The sequence below is a fragment of the Zootoca vivipara genome, chromosome 15, assembly GCF_965207765.1.
Source record: "Zootoca vivipara chromosome 15, rZooViv2.hap1.1, whole genome shotgun sequence".
Classification (NCBI taxonomy): domain Eukaryota; kingdom Metazoa; phylum Chordata; class Lepidosauria; order Squamata; family Lacertidae; genus Zootoca; species Zootoca vivipara.
The window spans coordinates 9,210,396-9,235,623 of record NC_142598.1 but is presented as its reverse complement, the minus strand read 5'-3'; the positions used below and the strand labels follow the sequence as shown (position 1 = coordinate 9,235,623).

General features: G+C 47.8%; 1 long non-coding RNA gene across 2 annotated transcripts in view; it reads left to right on the top strand.

Moving 5' to 3' along the window:
* The window catches only part of LOC148683367 (uncharacterized), a 101,213-nt gene extending 76,442 nt beyond the window's left edge, over window positions 1-24,771 (top strand). The window contains exon 4 of one of the 2 annotated variants that reach the window (XR_015947242.1): window positions 24,545-24,771. This is a non-coding gene — a long non-coding RNA (uncharacterized LOC148683367). The remainder of the gene's footprint in view (window positions 1-24,544) is intronic. The other variant, XR_015947243.1, reaches the window with a different exon arrangement.
* The last annotated feature ends 457 nt before the right edge of the window (window positions 24,772-25,228 follow it).

Genomic DNA, 25,228 nt, shown 5'->3' with positions numbered 1-25,228 from the left:
TACCTTTAGTGAAAGGAAGGCCTCGAAGTTCACTCCCAGCATCCTAGGCCACCTTTGCCCATATCACCTTATGTGCAGAGCACAAACAGATAAAGGATGGGATGGGATTGGGAACAGCGTTTGGAGCCCCTGGCATTGTTCAGCAGATGCCCTACATACAACATTATTTTTAGTCGAGTTCAAAGCTGGCACTCAGGGAGATTAATGGATCAAACAGTCGCATCAGCTGCTGTTCCAACAGTTGGCCCCACTGGGTGGGTTTGGGGGGGGGGGTAGAGAATGCTTGCAGCCCCACGGCTCATGGCCTGAATGGAGCCAGCCAGCCAGCCACCCACCCAACCCAACCTCACCCGTGGTGACTTAACAGGTGCCAGGCGCCTTGGTAGAACAGGGGAGCTGGCTATTTTGTCCAGTGTCCAGAACAAACTTCTTCCTTGATGTATTCATTTCCAGAATTAAAACAGGATATGTGCATGGGCTCATAGCTTGCCTCTCAGTTCTGTCCTCTCTCACCAAGGTAGTGGAAGAAGGGAAGTGTCGCGGTCACCCTGACCTGCGCAACACCCCCGGACGTTTTACGGTCTATTGATGATGCGCCAACGACAAAATAAATATCTGCTGTCACTCAAAACACTTCAGACCAGGATAATGTGAAAGTAAAAAGATGTTGCTTTGTTGTGTGTACATAAGCGTAATGGTTTCAGTATAAGTCTTAGAATGTTCCAAATAACCGATGTTTCCTATACCGGCCTATTACCTCTAATTAATACTATTACCGGCCTATTACCGCTAAAGACAACTAAATATATACAGTGGTACCTCGGTTTACGAACACCTCGGGTTACGAACTTTCGGTTTACGAACCATCGAAACCCGGAAGTAAGTAACCCGAGGTTTCCGAGGCCTATGGATGCCTCCACGGAGGCATCGGAGCGTCCGCGACTGGGACGCAGCCACAGAAGCGCTCCGATGCCTTCACGGAGGCTAACTGTGTGGAAAGGAGCCCTGCGGCTGCGGCCGCGTCTCTTTCAAAGCGGGTGGGGGGGTCCCTTTGGAAGCGCTTACCTTGCGCATAGAAAACAGCGGTGAGAGGCTTGGCTGCGCGGCGGTGGCGCTCGCAGCTCTCCTTCCCTCTCTACGTGGTGCCAGCCGGGCGACCTTTCTCCTCCTCAGAGCAGCCGCTACCACCACCAGGCGCCAGGACTGGCTGGGGTGGCTCGAGGTGCGCCTGGCTGTGCTTGGAGCGGCGGCGGCAGCAGCAGCGGTGGCTTCTCTCAAGCCCGAGCCTCTCCACTCTGCAGGGGCGCAACGGTGAAGGTCCGGCCTCGCTTCTCTTGACCCCTCCACGAGGCCGGGCCTTCACCGTCGCGCTCCTGCGACGTCTCTCCACCTTCGCCGTCGCGTTAATGTGGAGAGGCGTCGCAGGAGCGCGACGGCGAAGGCCCGCTTCTCTTGAGCCCTCCGCGAGGCCGGCTCAAGAGAAGCGGACCTGTCCTCCCCTACTGTCTCCTCCGATGTCCCAGGTGTAATGGAAATTAAAGTATATGCTCTGAGGGATCACCTACCTGTGGAGATAAGTAAAAACTGTTAAGCATGTGAAAGGATATTGTTAGGAGAATCTGCTAAACTCAGACTGTATTAAGAATGCGTCAAGAATGTTTGTGCAGGGAAAACGCAGCCTTGAGCTACCCTGATAAGAGAGTAGACACCCTGTTATTCTCTGTGAATGAGGCATTGAGCTCTGTTAATGCAGGGATGCTTTTCCCCTGAGAATGTGACTTAATTTCTACACATTGTATAAAGGCTTATATAGAGGGAATGCCTCTATATTGGCCTGAGTAATTCATTGGCCATGGGAATCCACTTTTCAGAGTTGCCCAGCAGCAGCTGCTATGAGCTACTAAAGTTGTCTTAAACATCACAATGGTGTGGTTTTTGAAGAAATCCACCACACAGCCATGCTAGAATTACCTGGATCATCATTATCTTCTCCTCCTCCTCCTTGATCTATTTATTTATACCCTGCCCATCTGGCTGGGTTTCCCCAGCCACTCTGCATGGCTTCCAACAAAATATTAAAAATACAATAAAACGCCAGACATTAAAAACTTTCCTAAACAGGGCTGCCTTCGGAAGTCTTCTAAAAGACAGATAGTTGTTTATTTCCTTGACATCTGATGGGAGGGCGTTCCACAGGGCGGGCGCCACTACCGAGAAGGCCCTCTGCCTGGTTCCCTGCAACTTGGCTTCTCGCAACGAGGGAACCGCCAGAAGGCCACCAGCGCTGGACCTCAGTGTCCAGGCTGAACGATGAGGGTGGAGACACTCCTTCAGGTATACTTTAAAGCCATTTAGGGCTTTAAAGGTCAGCACCAACACTTGGAATTGTGCTCAGAAATTTACTGGGAGCCAATGTAGGTCTTTCAAGACCGGTGTTATGTGGTCTTGGCGGCCACTCCAGTCACCAGTCTAGCTGCCGCATTTCTTCCACTACTGTAAAGAGCAACACTGTTGTAATTTGATTGTTCTGTTCATTGAAAAGGGCTGTAAAAATATATTTTTAAAATGTTTATTAGGATGAACTCATACTATAATTCTGAAGAATTTTCATAAATATTTTCTGAAAAACAAATTTGCAAATTGCTGCAGAAATAAGGAGCACTGCATTTAAGATTTTTTTTGGGGGGGGGGTGGATTTTAAAAAGGGAAAGCAAAAACCTGAGGGAACCAAAATGGACAGATAATAAAATCAGAGTATTGTTGATTTGGAAGGGGTTCTGAGGGTCATCTAGTCCAACCCCCTGCAATGCAGGAATCTCAACTAAAGCATTCTTGACAGATGGCCACCCAACCTCTGCTTAAAAACTTCCAAGGAAGGAGAGTCCGCCACTTCTCATGGGAGTCTGTTCCACTGTCAAACAGCTCTTACCATCAGAAAGTTCTTTCTGATGTTAAGCCAGACTCTCCTTTATTGTTACTTGAAGCCATTGGTACTCTTGGGCGCAACTTATCAGACTCTGGAGATTTGAATTCAAGGAGTTACCACCTCTTCTCCTTTCTTCAGCTGCAGCTCCCTCAGTGCACTGTGTATTCTGTATTCACCCAATTTGCACAGGGGTTGCGTTCTGCATCATCGTGCCCTTGCGTGAAATCACGTGAAATTGAAACACCCCGCTGCGCCCCACTCCGCCCTTTTAGTGACATCTTTTATGACGTTGCCTGGTCACTTCCTGGTTCGGTGCTGTGTGTTTGATTGGGCACATATCAGTCACACCTAAAACAGGGGTTGCCTGTATCTAGGGGTGTGTGTGTTGTGTTTCTTCTCTATCCAAAAACATCCTCCTTGTCCCTGTCCTAGCCCATAATTTTTAGATAAGATAGGCAGGCAGGCAGATACACTATATTGAACTTTGGCAGACTTTCATTTTGCTAAGCTGAATTGGAAGATACAGTACCTGGAAGCAGGGGACTTCAAGAAAGCTGAAAAACTCATGGTACTTGGTGGTTGGTTACAAAAGTGCTGGGCTGTCTCCTTTATCTGGCAAAGGACTTCCCCACCACACAACTGGGAGACCACAATACAACCAGGGCACCAGTAATCCAGACATCAAACAGACCAGAACCACCATTCTTTAACTGTTATCTCCCCCCACCCCAATCATGATCATGCCCAACTCCTTCCCTGTTCATAACAAACTCATGTTTGGTTAGATATAAATAGGAGTATAGCATCTAGATCAAGGGAAGTAATAGTACCACTGTATTCTGCTCTGGTCAGACCTCACCTGGAGTACTGTGTCCAGTTCTGGGCACCACAGTTCAGGAAGGATACTGACAAGCTGGAACGTGTCCAGAAGAGGGCAACAAAAATGGTCAAAGGCCTGGAAACGATGCCTTATGAGGAACAGCTTAGGGAGCTGGGTATGTTTAGCCTGGAGAAGAGAAGGTTAAGGGGTGATATGATAGCCATGTTCAAATATATAAAAGGATGTCATATAGAGGAGGGAGAAAGGTTGTTTTTTGCTGCTCCAGAGAAGCGGACACGGAGCAATGGATTCAAACTACAAGAAAGAAGATTCCACCTAAACATTAGGAAGAACTTCCTGACAGTAAGGGCTGTTCGGCCCAAGGAGCATGGTGGAGTCTCCTTCTTTGGAGGTCTTTAAGCAGAGGCTTGACAGGCATATGTCAAGAATGCTTTGATGGTGTTTCCTGCTTGGCAGGGGGTTGGACTGGATGGCCCTTGTGGTCTCTTCCAACTCTATGATTCTATGGACACGAAGGGTTGTGTGGCGAATGGACAGTGACTAAGAATTAAACAAGTCAACTGTGTGGAGGGGGCTTCCAGGTGGGGATTTCTTATTAAAACAGAGCTCCTCGTGGATGCAAGTGCTTTTGCATGATGATGTTGTTGGCGCCCAAACGCCAGGGTGTATTTCACTGCCATTTAGCCCAGATCTACCCTTTCCATTGAGTGATCTGAACAAGGGGTGGGCAAATCTGATAATAGAGGTTTCTCACAATTTCTCAATTTTTCTCCAAACTTAAATTGGATGGCCATCTGTCATGGACCCTTGGAGTCCCTTCCAACTCCGCCATTCTATGATTCTATGAAATTACTTTGCTTTTTTTTTTAGGTCCTCATGAACATTAATGAGCATTTCAGTGTGAATTTCACCTAATATCCACAGCTTTGTAGTTTCCTAATTTACACATTTTTGCAAAGCCATTTCTCCCACTATAATTATTTTCACTAATTATTTTTACGCACATTTTACCATCTTATATGGCCGGAAGATTGCACTGCAAAATGTAAATTTCAAAGGATTGTTGTGCCTTGATTCACGTTTCAGAAAGTATGAATTTGGGGAGTTCACCTTTCAATAACAGGTCACGTTTCTCCCTAATCCGAACAGCCTATCAGCAGCACCACCATCATTTCTAAACTGCTTTATATTTTAAAGATAAAAAAGAATCCCAAAGTGCTTTACAACCTACATTTGCAGTTTTAGTCCCCCATCTGAAAGCAATCTCTTTCTTTCTCTGGCCACTTTCAGGGGACCTGTTTATGAAGTATTCATCCCGATTTGTTTGCAGGGGGGTGTTAAACAGCAGTGCATCAAAGTTAAGTGTTATCTGGCATCAAAGTTAGGTGTTATCTCACAAACTTCCCAGTACATTTTCCTGCCATTTTCCTTATTGCAAAAAGTCCGTTTGTTGGGGGGATGTGGTGGGTTTGTAGCGTAAGACTTCCCAATCAGCTTCAACTGCGCAGCCTGAATTTGCTGGCATATGACTGAATCCCGCCTGAAAATAAGTGTCTTCTCTCTTCAAAGCCAGAACTCATTTTTTGCTAGTTCTTTTCATGCACCGTGAAGAGCAAGCAAGGCAGAGAAGCCGCTGCAGTTCTCCAGGAAGTGCCAGTTTGGAGTGAGAGAGGTTGGAGCAAGAGCGGTTACCGTATGCCCAGGAGACAGCAAGCAAAAGCTTGCACAGGCTGGTATGGGGAGCAGCAGAATTGATGTGCGGTTTGGAGGGGTATGATGTATAGCAGAACTTTCTGCAGGATTGTCGCCACTAGGGGAGGAGATCTTCCTAACCTTTGTGAGAGCAGTTGGGAATGGTTAGCTGGGAATAGAAATCTGAAGTGGTTGGCTGGTTTTTACAAGGCTGGTTTGGGGTATTTAGGGACCTGAGACTCATGTCTGCAGGAAGGGAGAAACCAAGCAAGTTTTACAGGAAGGTCTGCAACTTCACCAGATGGGTGCAAACAGATTGCCTGTAAATATGGATCCATCTCCCAGCCAGATCTTCAGGAAGCGGCAGCCAAGACAAGCTGGGGAATAAGAAGAAGAATCCGTGGAAGGGCTCTTTAGTATCATGCCCTGTTTTTTTCATCTTCAAGTCTGAGTGTAAAAATACAGCCCTGGCAGGTTGACCACCTGAGCACTGCCAGAAAAGATGGAATGCGTCACACAAAGCTCGCCACCCCCCCAAATGAGGCCAGAAAAGGGCACCGATCTGCATAACATTTGCATATGCTAATTTACACGTCTAGGCAAATTTAGAAATAGTTGCTATAATTTAAATAGAAATATAATACATATCACTGTAGTGATAAGACTGTGGCCAGCTGACCTGGGTGCCTGCTCAGTCATCTAAGGGTTCTTGGCCACCTTCAAGGCCCCATCCTGCTCTTCCCCTTCCTTCTTAAGGTTATTTGTGTTTTAAACTGGACTTGGAGCAAGCAGTCCTTCAAATAGAAGACCATCATCTGTGAAGCATGACACCTAACCATTGCACCTAGACTGAATTGTTGCAGACTCTGAAGGGAAATGGAAATTCACCAGCTCCAGCTTTTTTAAAAAAACGGTGAATTTTGTTTTCTGGAAATGTCTGCGGAGTTCACCTCTTGTGACACAAAGAAAAGAGACTGCAAACACACACACACACACACACACACACACACACACACAACATGCTGCCCCCGATTGCTCAGAATATTATGTTGGGTTCCAAGCAGATGCCTTTCATGACACACTGATGGGCCTCCTCCTGGTATCCATTGTGAATTACTGTTTCTTGGTGCGCTGTCCACTTTCCAGGGAAATTTGGCAGTTTCCCTAGCAGCCTCCTCTGCACAGAGCTTGAGTGCTCCGAAATGGCTACTACGCAGAAACACACATAACGGTAGGGAAGGGATTGCCCAGCCTTTCCCCTCCCCGAAATGCTCTGCCAACACATGGCTCCCAGGTGACATCCAGCGGCCAAGCCCATTCATCACAAGGGGGCGGCAAGCACCATACGGGCCACTCTCCTTTGTGCTTCCTCTGTGCTTTCAGCAACAGTTGTTACTGAGATATTGAGATTCAAGCAGGAGTTGAAGAAATGGGCAGCTTTTAAAATTGCTGGTTGAGCTCTGCGCAAGTTGTGGACGCTGTTGAGAAAGAGAGATGGAGCAGGGAAAGTGGATCTTTCTTCTAAGCCAGTTTTCCTTCCTTCCTTTTCTTTTTGCATGAGAGTACGTGACTTTTCGTGCTTTGAAATGACAAAGGACTTTGGGAGGCGCAGTGGAAAAGGCAATTCATATTCATCCTTAGTGGTTCTCACTTGAGAAAGGAAAGAAAAAGAAGCCCTCTCTGTATCATTTACATTTACTTCTCTGCACCAGGGTGGACAACAGAGCTACATCAGGTCATACCTGAAAGCTTTGTGAAGTTTTTTCAATGAAGGACTAAACACCACCCAAATTCCAGCCCCATTGAAAACCAGGATGACAACAGAAAGAACAGAGGGATGCAACACTTTAGAAGAGCATTATAGAGATTCTCAGGAATGGATGAATGGCTGCTTGGATGCTCTTAATGCCATTTGGCACCAATACCAGAGAAAAAACCTAGTGTGGAAGGGCTCAGAGTAAGAATAGTGCTTAGCATTTATGGAGCGCATTTTTCTAAGTGCTCAAAATTCACATGCCTTCTCTTCATAATTCTTACAACAACCATACTATTGTTAGCATCCTATTATCGCTGGGAGGCTGAGGAATACAGGCTTCTAAGGACCACGGCGTTCATGGCTCAAGCTCTTAACCACAAAGCATAGCTATGTCACTCTTTCAGCACTTCACACAGATACAACTTGTTGTCAAAAACACTGTATCACCAGATGAAAAATTGTAGTCACCCCATCGCTTTCTTGGAGCTTAGGTTGGCAACCAGGGTGCAGAAGGCAGCCTGATAAAACATTTGGGGGGGGGGGAATAACCAAAATGATCAAGTTAGACGACTCTCCCTTTAAGGGAAAGCTAAAGCGTTTGGGTGTTTTTTAAAAGTTATTTTTTTAAAAAAGGCAACCAGCGGGATTGGAGGCTCGATAGGGACGTCTAAACTCTCCCCTTGTGCTAGAAATCAGGGTCATCCTACAGCAGGCATCCCCAAACACTGGCCCTCCAGATGTTTTGGACTACAATTCCCATCTTCCCCGACCACTGGTCCTGTTAGCTAGGGATCATGGGAGTTGTAGGCCAAAACATCTGGAGGGCCGCAGTTTGGGGATGCCTGTCCTACAGGAAGAGACAGGGGTGCCGACTTGAATAAAATATTGGGCAGGTAAGCGTTGCCCCACACATTCGATCACATGACATGGCACACGTACACACCATTTGAATGGCAATGCCCATCCACTGGGGGGGGGGCAGCCCACTCAAATATTTTAGGGGGGGCAAAGCGACCTTGACCCTGGAGGTTGGCTCCTATGGGGGAAGATCAGCAGTGGAACAGATGCAGGACAGGCAAAACTTCACAAAATGTGCTATCAGCTTAGGTCATCACTGCCGCAAGGTTCCATGTGACCACCAGCTTGGGTGGTTTTCTTAAAAGACAAATTCATAGAGGACAGGTCTCTTGGCTGGTATTCCCAATGTTAGGTACAAGTGGTGTGGGAATGTTCAGGGTGGCAGGATAGGATATATTGTCTATTAATATCCTTCCTAACTTGCGCTAGCAAGTTGCTTTGCTTAGCAGAGTTTGCATTCCCCTTCTCACGCACAGCAGATAACTAGTTGCAGGCTCGTGTGAGACAGATTGAATTGTACGCTCCTGGTGAGTTCCCTTGAATCCATCTTTAAAAGAATAACAATGCCACAATCTAATTCAAAGATGATAAAAGAAGTTTACTCACATCAGTTCACACTTGGATTCCTGAAGGCAGACTTAGTTACAAATATGTACATGTGGCTCTACCCCATATTGGGGGGGGGGGATATCCCAGTGCTTCTGCTAGCTGAGCAGTCCTAGCTAAAAGCTGATTAAACGAAGAAGGAAGCGAGAGAGAGAGAGAGAGTGCTGCATGACCCGTCCTTTTGCAACCTGGACAGGTAAGGTCATGCCCACCTTCTATGCAACAGGAGGGATGCTCCTGTCAGGAGTAACTGGAAGTTTTGACTGGCTGGACCAAACATTCCCCCATATGTCTTCTCTAGCGTTAAAAGGAATGTTGTACAGTACTTGACTTCCTCTTATGGATCACATCCCACAAGTGGCAACATACCTCTGGATACTAGTTGCATGTGTGGTGGAAGGGAGTGGGGGATGACAGCTTTTGTCTCTAGGCTCTACTGGTGAGCTTTCCTGTAAACATCTGACTACTAGGCAGGCACAGTGGGGGGAAAGCCTTTTGGATGAAGTCAAGAGATGAGGAATCTGCGCCTCTCCAGTTGTTATTGAGCTCAGATTCCCATCAGTCGTAGCCAGCATGGCTAGTGGTCAGGGGGTGATGGGAATTGTAGTCCAGCAACATCCATAGCTGTCAAGTTCTCCCTTTTTTAAAGGGAAATTCCCTTATGCTGAATAGGCTTCCTCGTGAGAAAAGGGAAAACTTGACAGCTATGGCAATATCTGAACTCTAGATCTGGACAGCACCCCATTGACCATTATGGGATGAGAAGGTCATGTCCAGCAGGACACTTATTGTGTTGTGGAACTGTATGCAAAGGACAGGCAGCATGGATTTTACTGAGCAGTGGGCACCATGGAGTATACCTACGGGACCGCCTCTCCCGGTATGACCCACAGAGGACATTAAGGTCCACAAATAATAACATACTGGAGATCCCGAGTCACAAGGTGGTTAGGCTGGCCTCGACCAGGACCAGGGCCTTCTCAGTACTGGCCCCAACCTGGTGAAACGCTCTGTCCCAGGAGACTAGGGCCCTGCGGGATTTGTCATCTTTTCGTAGGGCCTGCAAGACAGAGCTGTTCCGTTTGGCATTTGGACTGACGCAGTCTGACCCCACGGTTACCCTCCCCTAAGGTTTTATCTCATAATGATTTTATCTTATTTGTAGATTTTTAATTTTAAAATTGAATTTTAACATTGTATTAATCTGCATTTTAACTGAATTGTTTCTTTTATACTTGTGTTGATATTCTTTGTTGTCAGCCGCCCTGAGCCTGCTCTTGACTGGGAAGGGCGGGGTATAAATATTATTATTATTATTATTATTATTATTATTATTATTATTATTACAGGGGACATCAACTCCCAACAGACCCTACCAGCATGGCCAACAGTCAGGCATGCTGAGATTTGTCGCTTTGCAGTATCTGGAGGGTCACAGGCTTCCTGGCCAGGGCACAGTAGTGGCCTTCTGCCTCCTAAGTAGTGGTACCTCTACTTACGAATTTAATGCATTCCAAACGCAGATTTGTAAGTCGAAAAAAATTGTAAGTCGAATCCCATAGGAATGCATTGGGAGAAAAAATTCGTAAGTAGAAGCAACCCTATCTAAAAATTCGTAAGTAATAGAGATGTGGTTTTTTTTTTTTTAGATTTGAAAGGAGATTATCAGTATAGCTGGGAAGAATGAATAATGGGATAGCGGGGTGCTCTAACCCTCCCCCTGTGGTCGTCTCCGTTCTGGGGTTCCCTAGTGGCAGAGGGGGGCTTCCGGAGTGGGGGGGGAAGGGGGGAGGGGGAGAACCAGCTGGAAAAGAACCATCCCTCCCTTCCTTCCGTACCCTGGAGGCTTTCGGTGGCAGGGAGAGTTCTGGGGTGTGGGGGGAAGGAGGGGAATGGAAGGAGATATATAAGTAAACAAATAAAAAATCTATTGATAATCTGATTAATTGGCTAAATGGACAATTTTAAATTAAATGAGATTAGAATGGTGGGTAAATAGTGAAAACTGTAAAGATGAAGCTGGTAAATGAAAATCAATAAAGGGGGGTGGGTCTGGGGAAGCCCAAGAGACAATGTTTAGGAAATTAGATATGGTTTAAATTCTTGATGTTGTGTGCTTTGTTTTTATTTTTATCATACTTTTTTATGCTGTGGTTTTTCTTTTCTGTTTTTTGTCATTATTCCTATTTTTATTTTTATTTTATTTTTTCTTTTATGTGTATGGTTTTTGTTATTATGTAAAATCTTACTATGTAAAATCAATAAAAATTAATTTAAAAAAATAAAAAATAAAAATTCGTAAGTAGAAAAAATCCTATCTAAACCGCATCCAAGATGATGGACGGAGCTCTATTCTGTAAACATTCATAAGTAGAGTTATTCGTAAGTAGAGGTAATGAATCCAGGGCATGAAAAATTAAACCCCTGGTGGTCATTTGAAAGTCAGCAGGATACATCCTGACTTTGTAACAGAGATAACAGGGTCTGGTGACTCACAGAATTTGGCTACCCAATGGGATGGGTGTGTGTCCATTCAAAGTCAGGTTTGGAAGCTCAGAACGAAAATCAAAGCTGAAAGAGACTCTGCACACTGCCCCTGAGAAACAATGCACTGTGGCAAAATAAATAACAGAAAGAAGACTTGGCGGGTGACCCCCAAAAAGACCTACAGAGATATTTCCAAATCAAGCCAGTCTCTCTCTCCCCCCCCCCCCCGCCCACACAAGCTTTCAGTATCCTCTCTCCTAAGACAGCAGGGGCTAGCCAGCACCCTTGGGTGAACGCTGAGGCAGCTTGGATGGGGCCATGAAAGCCCACTGCAGTCAAGCCTGACTTGAGGACAACCCACACTGCAGAGCGAGATGTAAGTGCCCAGGTGACTGAATGCCAGCTTATGCCATCTGCCACGGTGGCAGGCGCAGAGAGGATTCCACCCATCTGTTCCCTTGTTTGGATTACAGAGGAGAAGGCCTTGAACCGGATTTGGAGAGGGGCTCTCTCTGGGTGAAACCAGCATAGGAGGAGACCTGGCACTGGATCCGCCCCCCCCCTTTCTGGGATGGACTCCAATGAAGAGAAGGCACTAGCCGCAAAGGCTGGGAGGGACAGCAAGGAAATTAACTAGGGTCACCCATCTCCTAGCAGCTACAGATTTGGGGGGCGGTAAGGGGGGGGCTAGGCCTACTTCCACCGTTTCCGTCTGGCATCTCCTGCCACTCAGGCTCCAGACTGCTGAGCAGCACGTGCTGCGGGAGCAGGGAGCAGAAGGGCACGGGGAAATTAGTGCACACACCAGCTCAGAGGAGCCTGGGAATATGCCACATTTCGAAGGCACTAGAAACCCTCCCCTCTTGGCAGTTCCCAGGATTCGGCGTCTGCCAGTCCTAAGTGCAGAGGGCAATTGTGTGCGTTCCAATGACGGCGCTGGGGCTTTTAAGAAGAGCCCCCCTCCCCGCACAGCTCCCGTCCTTCGAGCCTTTTAAAAAGCCTCTAAAAGCCTCTCTATTCCCTTTGGCCTTTGCCACTGCTGTTCTCCGCTTCTCCTCCAGCTCCTGTGCCAACAGGATAGCTCCCACTCCCCAAATGCATCGTAGACGCGAAAGGCCTCCTCCTCCACTCAGAATTTGGCTTCGGTCCTTCCAGGCCACAGGCACGGATGGAAGGAGGTCCCTGAACAGCTGGGCACACGCCTGTCACTTCCTGCTCTGCCCTCCATGCTGAAGAACCCACCCATTCACCTTGCAAGCACGAAAGCACACATGCAGGTCTCTTATAAACTTATTGGCAGGGCTGGATTTACGTATAAGCTAAACAAGCTACAGCTTAGGGGCCCCCCAAATAATTCACTATTAATATACTTCTTAATTGTATTTCAGTTCAACAATTACTTTGATAAAAAATACATCTTTTGTTATGTGCAAATGGCTTTAGATACCTATTGGGTCCATAAATAACCATATAGCATATCTTCAACACACACAAAAAACAGTGACACTTTGTTGTTGACAAAGGACAGCTGGACATATAAAGGGCCCGGAGAAGAGAAGGTTAAGGGGTGATATGATAGCCATGTTCAAATATATTAAAGGATGTCATATAGAGGAGGGAGAAAGGCTTGTTTTCTGCTGCTCCAGAGAAGCGGACAACGGAGCAATGGGTTCAAACTACAAGAAAGAAGATTCCACCTAAACATCAGGAAGAACTTCCTGACAGTAAGGGCTGTTCAACAGTGGAATTTGCTGCCAAGGAGTGTGGTGGAGTCTCCTTCTTTGGAGGCCTTTGATGGTGTTTCCTGCTTGGCAGGGGGTTGGACTGGATGGCCCTTGTGGTCTCTATTCCATGATTCATCAAACCTAAACCCGGTCCTGCTTATTGGGAAGCAAAAGTTTCAAAGCAAGCTGACATGGAGGGATGTAGAACACCAGCAGAGGCTACAGATTTGGTCTGGGGAGAGGTTCAAGAGCTTGAGCTTAGAACTGCTCTTTCCTTGCCTTTTTGCACCACATTTTTCTCATACTCTCAGCCAGTGCTTTTTTCCTTTAAAAAATGTTTAGGGGTGTGCTCTCGTTTTCCTACTCATATTGAAATACTGCCCCTCAATGAGGCTGAACTTAGCTTCACAACATGTTTAGGGGTATGCGTACCCCTGCATAGAGGCGGAGCGAGCTGCTCTGGCACATGCTGTGCACCCAGGGCGGGGCTAGCCGCCAGGGGGCAAAGCTAGCCGCCCACGGGGGCGGGGTGAGCATCCCGGGGGCGGGGCGGCAATGTCACCCCCCCCTCAGGGATGACACCCGGGGCGGCCTGCATCCACCGCACCCCCCTTCCTCCGCCAATGCCCCTGCGCCCGCCCGCCCCCAGAAAAAAAGCACTGCTCTCAGTTCAGCCTCTTTGCTAAGGTCAAAGAATAGGCCACCTATCTTCTTACAATATAAATGGGTTTCCCCAGTCTGACTCCCAGCCTTGGACATTGTAGTCCTTTGGCAGGGTCCCAGGGTCTCTTCTATGCTTATTAGGATTTAGAGGTGCAAAGAACGCAAGGTGTATCTAAGGTACAACTAAAATGTAATTGCAAACATGTGCTCAGGAGTTAGCTTAGAAATTGTGCAAAACAAGCTTGACTGTGCAATCCTATGCGCGTTTATTCAGAGGTAAGTCCCACCGCATTCAATGGGGCTTGCTAATAAGTAAGTCTGTATTGAATAGAACCCTAAAAGTGGCAGGAAGGTTTCTAAGTGGTGGGGGCTACTCTGTTGGACTCCAGCTCCCAGCAGCCCCAGGCAGCTCGGCAAATGGTCTGTCTGGGAGGATGGGAGTTTATAGTGCAGCAACATCTGGAAGGCCACAGAATAGCCACTCCTGATAAAAACACCTATCAGATACAATACTGCAAATTTCTGATTAGCATTGAGGCAGAAATCGTTTAAAGTTTACAACTTGGGTTTGTTTCCCTTGAATTCTGGGCGGCTTCCCAAAAAATATTAAAATACAGAAATCCATCAAACATTAAAAGCTTCCCTAAACAGGGCTGCTTTGAGATGCCTTCTAAAGGTCTGGTAATTGTTGTTCTCTTTGACCTCCGGTGGGAGGGCATTCCACAGGGTGGGTGCCACTACCGAGAAGGCCCTCTGCCTGGTTCCCTGTAACTTGGCTTCTCGTAGCGAGGGAACCGCCAGAAGGCCCTCAGCGCTGGACCTCAGTGACCCGGCAGAAAGATGGGGGTGGAGACGCTCCTTCGGGTATACTGGACCGAGGCCGTTTAGGGCTTTAAAGGTCAGCACCAACACTTTGAATTGTGCTCGGAAACGTACTGGGAGCCAATGTAGGTCTTTCAGTACTGGTGTTATGTGGTCTCAGCAGCCGCTCCCAGTCACCAGTCTAGCTGCCGCATTCTGGGTTAGCTGTAGTTTCCGGGTCACCTTCAAAGGTAGCCCCATGTAGAGCGCATTGCAGTAGTCCAAGTGGGAGATAACTAGAGCATGCACCACTCTGGCGAGACAGTTTGCGGGCAGGTAGGGTCTCAGCCTGCGTACCAGATGGAGCTGATAGACAGCTGCCCTGGACACAGAATTGACCTGCGCCTCCATGGACAGCTGTTAGTCCAAAAGGACTCCCAGGCCACGCACCTGGTCCTTCAGGGTCACAGTTACCCCATTCAGGACCAGGGAATCCTCCACACCTGCCCGCCTCCTGTCCCCCACAAACAGTACTTCTGTCTTGTCGGGATTCAATCTCAATCGAGTAGCCGCCATCCATCCTCCAACCACCTCCAGGCACTCACACAGGACCTTCACCGCCTTCACTTACTACTACTACTACTACTACATATTTATCAATTTATAAGCAAACATAGACAAAGATTCCCATGTATGACTCTCATAATCACCATTCTGCCAGGAGAAAAAGAAGCCCTCTATACCTGGATGCTAAACCACTGAGCCTAGGGCTTGCTGATCAGAAGGTCGGCGGTTCGAATCCCCGTGACGGGGTGAGCTCCCATTGTTCGGTCCCAGCTCCTGCCAACCTAGCAGTTTGAAAGCACATCAAAATGCAAGTAGATAAATAGGTACCGCTATAGCGGGAAGGTAAATGGCGTTTCCATGTGCTGCTCTGGTTTGCCAGAAGCGGCTTTGTCATGCTGGCCACATGACCTGGAAGCTATACGCCGGCTCCCTCGGCCAATAATGCGAGATGACCGCGCAACCCCAGAGTCGGTCACAACTGGACCTAATGGTCAGGGGTCCCCTCTACCCTTTACCTTTTTTACAGAAAGGCACCCACAGCCACAATTTTGCTCTTCTTCTTCGGTTTGTTGCTTTTAACAGACACCCAGAAAGTCTATATCATGGGTAGGCAAACTAAGGCCCGGGGGCTGGATGCGGCCCAATCGCCTTCTAAATCCAGCCCGCAGATGGTCTGGGAATCAGTGTGTTTTTACATGAGTAGAATGTGTCCTTTTATTTAAAACTAGCTGGCCCTGCACGTTAGTCTGTCAAATGGCGGGTAACAGTCCCCCTTCAGATCCCCCTGAGCCTCAGAGTCCCCCTGTTTTAGTCTCCGATGAGGTCTTGGACACCTCTGGCGGATGGATATCCGTGAGTGTTGGATCTCGTGGCGGAGGTGGGGTTTGTGGGTGTGGCGTAGACTCCATGGGGAGGGAGGGGGTGTAGGAGGAGGAGCTGAGGGAATAACGCCACTTGAGGGCGCTGTTTTAGTTTGTGGAAAAGCAGGTTTTTACCTGCGCAGGTATGAGATGTGAGGCATCTGAGGTTCTGCAAACACTCAGGTAGTGGCATGGACCGTTGTGTCAAAATTTCAGGATGATCGGTCAAGCGGTTACCGAGAAAAGTGGAGCCCACAGTTTCACCCTTTTTTACATTTTTATATATATAGATGCATCTCTGGGTTATTTGCGGGGCCTGCCTGGTGTTTTTATATGAGTAGAATGTGTGCTTTTATTTAAAATGCGTCTCTGGGTTATTTGTGGGGCATAGGAATTCGCTCTCCCCCCCAAAAAAATACAGTCCGGCCCCCCACAAGGTCTGAAGGACAGTGGACCGGCCCCCTGCTGAAAAAGTTTGCTGACCCCTGGTCTTTATGAACTGGCCAGCAGGCCTCTCCCGGAAGAACTACCAGTGCTATCAAATTGTGAAAGGAGAATGCGCTTCGTATTGGAAGTAGGTAAAGCACTGCAGGGAGGGCAGGAGGCAGAAAACCCAAAGAGATAAGTTCAGTGGGAGGGGTAGGAATGCCAGCAGAGCCAAGGCTGACCTGGAAATCACTGGCCAGGGAATCCTATAAATGTGGGGCAACAGTAAAACAGCATTGCTTCCTCTCTAAAGCATTGCCTTTAGTGGGGCCAAGCATGCAACCAATCCCCAGTAGGAAAGGGTAGGGGACTCGTGGCACAGCACCAGTGGTTGTAGAGCCTTAGAAATGGAGGTAGAGCAAGTCCTCTCTCCAGCTAGCAGACCAGTTTTCCAGTTCCTAACCAGTAGGACAATTCTCCCTTCCTTCAGAACGAAGGCGGAAGGGAGGAAGAAGATTGAGAGAGCACATCTGAAAAAACAAACAACAGGACACAGTCTAGATGGTGTGGCCTGGTGGCATCTCCTACCCGTGGCTGTTTTTGTCTCTCTCTTCTCTTGTGACCAAGCCTGTTGGCCAGTTCCCACACTTCCCAGAGCCCCCTCCGTGACCTGTAATCATCTCTGTTAGGCGGCCTCTTGACATCTGGTTGTCAAGAACAGGAACCCACAGGACTGGAGGTATTCATAGTTAGTCACACATGCGTAATAGATGATCCGCATTTATGCACGCAGTGTAAGCACACTGGTGGGGATGGAAGCCTGCAGGTGATCAAACTGGGCTTGCATCCCACACAAGAGCCGGATCTGGTGGAGTGCCATCAATTCTATGTGCAGAAAGATTTACCTACTTCGAACAAGGCTAAGCGGATGCATTCAGCTGCAGAGACAAAGGCAGCTCATTGTTAACGGGGCAGGGAGGTTACTGTAATGCCCTGGGCACGTTATCTACACATACATCCCTAAACAGCTATATTCCATGTTCAAATCTGCCCCAAAACATCCAGATAAAGAATACTGGTACTGTGTCACTTAGGGAAGGAGGGCTGCGCCTGAACCGAATATCTGATGCAGATATTTCAGTTTTTGTGATTTTTGGATTCCTGTTTGTAGAACTGTAATGTATCCCATTCTGCAAGCTTTCCAATCCTATTCTGATCAGCAGGGACTCAGGCACACTAATTTTTCACCCTGCTTTCTAGGTAAAGATTCACACTTTTCTGGTCCATGTCAGAGTAACCTTTCTCTCTGCTGCTTCCTCCATGAAAACCGGCTCTTCAATGCTCTTGGCAATCCATGGCAAACGTGAACTGCAATGTGTTCCAATACAGCACTAAAGAGCGGGTTTTCCTGGGTAAAGCAGTGGGGGCGGGGAGTGTTCGGAAACAAACTGGGAAAGCATGAATCTGAACCTAGAAAGTGCAGGGCAAAAGGTAACTGTGGGTGAGCCCTAGGTTGATCAGTTTCTTTCCAATCTGCCATTTGCTAGTTCGTGATCATTCTGTATTCTTTTGCAACTCTCCTCAACTCAGTGTAATCTGGCTAAGGATCTTCCAACTGAACATTTCTCCTGACTGTTCAAAGAAGGAGAATATTGGCAGGAAGGAATGTGTGCCGAGGAGGGTGACCGAGATGATCAAGAGTTTGGAAACCAAGCCTTATGATGAACATGTGAAGGAGCTAGGTATGTTTAGACTGGGGAACAGAAGACTGAGAGGTGTTATGATATAGCCATCTTCTAATATCTGAGGGGTTGTCTGTCGCATGGAAGATGGAGCAAGCTTGTTTTCTGCTGCTCCAGATGGTGGGACCTGGACCAATGGAATCTAATTATAAGAAAGGAGATTCCAACTAAACATTAGGAAGGGCTTTCTGACAGCAAAGAGCTGTTCAATGGTGGAACAGACTACCGCAGGAGGTGGTAGACCAGGGGTCAGCAAACTAAGGCCCGGGGTCCGGATGCGCCCCCCCCCGGCTCATAAATCTGGCCCACAGACCCTGCCGCCCACTCGGTCAGTCCCCGCGCGCTGCAGACGTCTCGCTGCATTCCGCAACGCTGGCACGGCTTCTAGGCGGGCAGCGGCACTGGCGTGGCTTCAGATTGACTGCAAGAAGCTCTTGCAGCCAATCCGAAGCTGCAATGTTTGGATTTGCGTGCAGGGGCGGCGGCAGCGCAGAGCAGAGCGGAGGCCTCTCCCAGCACACCTGAGTGGGGCTTGGGCCTCAGGCAGGGGCCTGCTCTCCATCTCCCTGCAGAACGTGCAAAGCGGAGGGGATGATCATTGCAAGATTTGTGTGGCACTTGCATGGAGCCAGCGATTACGCACACACAGAGAGAGACCTTGCCACAATATTGTTGTGACCGTTGCATGGTGCGCACTCACCCAGGAGTTGTTGCGCTCTGGTGGGATGTGATGTCAACTTAACTTTTACGCAGAGGGTTAGGCATGGCCACTCATGTCAACGGGTATACTCTTGAGTAAAAAATAGGGGAGTGACTTCTGAGTAAATATGCATTTAAAAAAAAAAAAAAACTATAGTCCAGCTCCTGGCAGTGTTTGAAGGACAGTGTTTAAAAAGTTTGAGGACCCCTGTGTTAGACTCTCTTTCTTTGGAAGTTTTAAAACAGAGGCAGGATGGCCATCTGTCAGGGATCCTTGAGTTGCAATCCCTGCATGATCCTTTAGATCCCTCCCAACTCTACGATTCTATGATGATTCATGACACTTTTCCTTTTTAAGCGCCCATTTACATTCATGCTGGAGCACTAGGCTCAGGGTGGGGTGGGGGTGGGACCTGGCTTTCTGACAGACTGAGCTGCAGCAGGCCTAGGAATTACGGTTGCAATCCTGCACACACTTCCCTGAAAGCAATTTCCATTGAATCCAATGCACGTCTCAGTACACATGCCTAGGGTTTCATTGTAAATTCCCTCCACTGAAAGCCTGCACCACATCTCATGCTCCTTTGCAGAGGACCTCCATATAACCTGCTATCTAGGAGGCACAAGCCAATCTGTTTGGAGCAGGTCCATCTTCCAACCTGGATACTTCCTGCAAACATGCCATGAAAACAGAGTTGTTGTTTATGCCGTCTTATGGCAGTTCAAGCTGAAGGAAGGGAATCTTCTGCCAGGTACAGCTTGCTCTGCCAAAAAAAACCACAGTGCTAGACCTTGAGGATACCAAAATCCTTTGTACTTTCAGGCTGTTGATGCTGATCAGACAAGTCTAATGCTGCCTATATCAGTGATCTCAGCAACTCCCCAACCACGAGGCAAGGCACCTCAGACAGCAGATTTTGGGTGCCAATAAGGGTGGCAGAGTAGGGTGCTTCCAGATGCGTGCTTATGGCGGGATCGGTGCCGCTCATACATATATGTTTTTCTCAACATCTACATAATGACCATTAACAGGCCAGCTTGTCTTTCCCCTTCCACACACACATTTAATCCAGATGTTACATATTCCCACAGAAAATTGGGTAAGTTAAAAAAAATGTTGCTGGCAACTCAGTTTGTGTTATCTGAATGACCCCCTTTGCAATGGACACCGTGCCAGAAACCAGAGTGCACAGAAATGCTGCTTACTTTCCCGCTGCAGCAGTACCTATTTATCTACTTGCACTGGTGTGCTTTTGAACTGCTAGGTTGGCAGAAATTGGGATAGAGCAACAGGAGCTCACCCCGCCGCGGGGATTCGAACCACTGACCTTCCAATCAGCAAGCCCAAGAGGTTCTGTGGTTTAGACCACAGTGCCACCTGCTCCCCTTACCATTGGTGTGTCAACCTCAAGCACCAAAAAACCCTGAGCTGGCCCTTGCCCTCCAAGAAGTCTCTAATTCTCAGCTATTAAAGAGAGTAGTTTTACACGCTTGCATCAGCCTATCCTAGCATTAAGGAACAATCCTTATATGATCCATATTGTTATAAATGTGAATCCCATCTGTTGGGCCGACGACGTACAAAAACCAGTAAAAGGCATTCTGTTTTCACAGGACAAGCTTGTGTTTGGCAGGCAGGCATGGGCCAGAGAGCACTTTGAAAGGGTCTGTTACCAACCCTTGAGAAGATGGAGGGACAATTTGTTTGGGAGATCTGGGGCAGCAAGACAAGCCTCCACTGCTCCATCTCTCTTTCTCTCTCTCCCCGAGCTCTATGTGTCACTAGCCAGAGCCAGCTCCAGGCTGGGAGGTGGCTAGAGCCCCACCAGGCCACTTCAGAAGCAGGCATCCTGACCTGAGAGCGACAGACACTTTAGAGGCACCCCTTCTTCCCGGAGGTGATGCCATTTCCCTCTCTGCCTCTCAGGATGACCCCAATGTGCCTAGCTAGTGGCAGCTGGATGGGACTAGAAAGCTGCTGCTCTTCTGCATGGCTGGAGGGCATGAGGACAGCGGCGTGCGTGCGGCACAGCCCACAAACAGCAACACTACCAAATGGCCTGGCTAACATCATGCCAGACTTAGCCATCTGCTCTGCCTGGGCCCCGTTCTCCACATGGCAGAGTTAGCAGCTCCCGCTCAGCTTGATCCTTGCCAAAGCCATTGGAAATATCTATTTTAAAGAAAGGAAGGGGGAGAGGGAGGACTCCCCTTAAGAAGAACTTCCACATGAGTTAGAGGGCACGATTTTACAACGCTTACAGTTTGGTCCTCGTATTTCCCGGTCCAGGCTCAAAAGCTGGGCTTGAAAGCTGGGACAGTATGACCCAGGAAGCCCTTGCTTAGCTTTAGCCACAGACCCACCAGGCGACCACAGAGGTCTTCCCTGGTCCAGTCTGGCCTCCAATGCAGATCTACTAGATTAATGAGTGTGTATGTGTGATGCAATTTGAAAGGTCCCAAGCAAATTTGAAGCGTCGTTCCTTTTATGTCCATCCTTGCTATTAGACAAAGGGTCGTCATTTTGGGGTGGGGGGTGGAAGCGGCAGGTGACTCAGAACATGATTAAAAGGGGGGGAAACAGCACAATATTGTGACACCCAACATTCTGCACCACAACAGTAATAATAAATATTACAAGTGAGATTAGTATTATTCAAATGCCTCAGCCTTCGAAAGCACTCCCATTCTGACCCCCAAGATGCTTAAAGCTCCAACAATAAGGGAGATTAAAGTCAGAAGACTCCTTCCTCCTCCTTTTGCTGAAGGGAATTCCGCTCCTGTGCAATTGGTAAGCCATGTCACAAAAATCTTCGCGGCACCGATGAAAAATTTAGAAAGAGAATTCAATGGGTAGGAAGCAGAGCACACAGCTGGGCCTGGGTACGAGAGGCTAGTGGTTGCTTGCCAAGCTGGCCTCTTTGCACCAGTCCAAATAGCTTTTTATCCAGTTCTTCCCAACTGTATGCCAAATGTGGGGAGGGGGGTGTTGCTGAAGGGCTAAGTGTGGCCAGACCCACAGCTCTGCAGGGTGGGGTGGAAGGTTTTTGTCAAGCAAGCAGAGCTGAGCCTTGAAGGAAAGCATTCCCATTTGAGCCCCACTTCTCGTCTGCTGGTGCCAGGAATCATTAAGATGTTGGAGAAAGTGAAGAGGAGGGTCTCCAAAGAGAGGTACTGACAAGAAACAAATAGGCTTAAAGAGGGGAGGAAGCGAGGGAATGGGAAAATGAGGGACGAAACAACCACCCCAGCCGGTCGTGTTCTTGCCACTGACAAATGTGTTCATCCAGACCGAAGCGTTTAATTAACTTGAAAAAAGGAAAGTTGAGTTTCCCTTAAAGTAGGCTGACTCTGGGGGGTGTCGGGATGGGAAAAGTGGCATGCACGGTGCAAGCTGGGAATGGCAGGGGAGTCGAGGAAAGCAATTTGTCCTCCTTTTTCCTCCAACACATGCCATTCTCCGGGGAGCATGATGTTATTAGCGGGGCTCTTAAGCTTCCCAGACTCGCTCCCTCTCCAGGGAACAAGGGAAGGGGACGCCAGCTAAACAATTAAGTAAAAGGCAGTTTAAAGTTGGCAAATGCTACTCAGGGAGATGCTGCTTTTTAGACTCCAGGTCCTGGCTGATGAGGAACTGATGCCAGAGACTGTCAGCTGAAGGAAAAGAAAGCTTACGGAGGGGGTGGGATTGATGGGAAACAAAGCAAGGAAAAAGTTGCAGGCAGAAATGGGGCCCGTCTAGATTCATCCAGCTTGCAGGAGCACATATTGGTGGGAGACGTCTCAGGCAGCCGAGTGGACCACTGGACCACAGGCAGCCAATGTGTAAATCTTGCCAGTATTCGGACCAAGGTCGTGCTGGAATGGTGACCTAGGCAGAGCCTTAGGAACTTCAAAGTTGGCACAGGAAGTCAGAACAAAAGGCAGCATTGATTGCAGGCAAAGGTCTAAGCCGGGCCAGCCTGATGCCTTCCTGATGTTCTGAACTTCTTCTGCCTGCATGGCCAAAAGTCGGTACAAAAGGGGCTGGAATAATAATAATAATAATAATAATAATAATAATAATAATAATACCTCTGTTGTCATTGTACAACCTGTGTACAATGAAATTAAATGAGCCTCCCCCCCTCCCACCCAAACACTCAATCTCATTGCACTCTGTGTGCTTATCGAACAACACACCACCTCACAAATCAATTGCGCTAGGTTATTTTCCATTCGACAGCCTACCGGCCCACAGGTAGAAGCTATTTTTTAGCCTGTTGGTATGGCTGATTATACTTCTATATCTCCTGCCCGAGGGTAGAAGATTTTCTTCTTCTTCTTCTTCTTTGGCGATCACTCGTAGCCAAGTAATATTTTCTTCCATAAACACGGCTTTTGGGGTTTGGGTTGGGTTTTTGGAAGATGCCTGTGCGTGAATTGTGCGTAGATCAGTGCACGCTGACCAACACACAGTCTTCGCAGTAGGGCTCTGTTCCGATGGCATGAAGTAGTCACGAAAAACCGGTAGATTCCTATCTGCTGCAGCCTTCATGCGCCTACACAGCCGTTGTAACATACCGCTTGTTATCATCCGCCTGTTCTGCCATTGAGGGCTTCTTGGATCATTCTTTGTCTAGCTCCTTCCCTTTGACCTTACCGCCTTGTGTGACCCTGCTGGGAGTACGAGATTCCCGCCTTGTGTGAGGTAGAAGATTGAAGAGGTGATGGCCGGGGTGTGAGTCATCCCTGAGAATTTTTCTCGCTCTCCTAAGGCAACGATCCCTTGCAATGTCACCTAGCAGACTCAAGGGACAGCCCATGATATCATGGGCTGTATTCACCACCCTCTGTAGAGACTTTCTGTCCGTGGCTGTCAAGCCAGCATATCACACTGTAATACAATATGAAAGGACAAGGAGAATACGAAGCAGCAGAAGGTAAGGAAGCTGGACAAGGAGACTTAGAAGAGAGATAAACAAATCACCAGGCTGGCTGTGTACACACTCCCACTTACTCTGCATTCAGGGCACTCCCATCACTGGTTTGCAAAGCGGTGTCCACAAAACAGTAGCTGCGATCCACACCTATCATTTCATTTCTTAGGAAATATTGCATTCTGGTGCATTTTCACATCCCCCCAAATCCAGCTTCATTCCAAATTGAGAAGATGGACAACCTAGATGCATTTTAAATCAGAAATGTGCAGCAATAAGGGAGTTATACAGAATAGGCCAAAGGCTGGTTTTTCTCCATAAAAAGAACCAGGTTTGATTCAGTAGCCTTTACATACCCTCCAACATTTATCTGATGAAAACAGGGACATCCCATTCCATAATGATAATTTCACTATTTATACCCAACACATCTTACTGGGTTGCCCCAGCCATTCTGGGCAGCTTCCAACTTATATATGCTTCCAACTTTTGTGTGTGTGTGTGTGTGTGTGTGTGTGTGTGTGTGTGTGTCCATATATATATATATATATATATATATATATATATATATATATACACACAAAGGTACCACTGTATAGGGAGATCTCTCCCCCCCCAACCCCATACAGTGGTACCTTGGTTTAAGAACAGCTTAGTTTGTGAACAACTTGGATTAAGAACACTGCAAACCTGGAAGTAGGTGTTTTGGTTTGTGAACTGTGCCTTGGAATAAGAACATGTTTCGCTTCCTGTTGAGTGTGTTCCATTTGTAAATTAAGTCCCCTGCTGCTATGGCAAAGCACGCCTTGGTTTAAGAATGCTTTGGTTTAAGAACAGACATCTGGAACGGATTCAGTTTGTAAACCAAGGTACCACTGTGGTGCTGGAGGAGACTCTTGAGAGTCCCATGGACTGCAAGAAGATCAAACCTATCCATTCTGAAGGGAATCAGCCCTGAGTGCTCCCTGGAAGGACAGATCGTGAAGCTGAGGCTCCAATACTTTGGCCACCTCATGAGAAGAGAAGAATCCTTGGAAAAGACCCTGATGTTGGGAAAGATTGAGGGCACTAGGAGAAGGGGACGACAGAGGACAAGATGGTTGGACAGTGTTCTCGAAGCTACGAACATGAGTTTGACCAAACTGCAGGAGGCAGTGCAAGACAGGAGTGCCTGGCGTGCTATGGTCCATGGGGTCACGAAGAGTCGGACACGACTAAACGACTAAACAACAAACAACCACTGTATAGGATTGCCTTCAGAAAGCTCGGGGGTCGAATTGCTCCATATCCTTCAACATTTCTCCAGGGAAAATAAGGACATCCTAAGGAAAAGTGCTCTGGTCCATAGGGTCACGAAGAGTCGGACACGACTAAACGACTAAACAACAACAAGGAAAAGTGGGACATTCCGGGATCAAATCAGAAACCAGGAGGGCTTCTCTGAAAAATAGGGACACTTGGAGGGTCTGCATTTATAGGTGGCAGGGTTGCCATCTCTGTAAACAGCTCCTGTAGCTGTGCTTTGCACTGCAAATTCATTAGCGGATGATCATGCACATCCCCAAGCCGTGAAAAGCTTCACCTGTTGGTTTCTACCAATCAGGTTGCTTTTAAAGGCACAATAGGGAGAAATCAATGGGCTGCCTAGGGAGGAGCAGGGG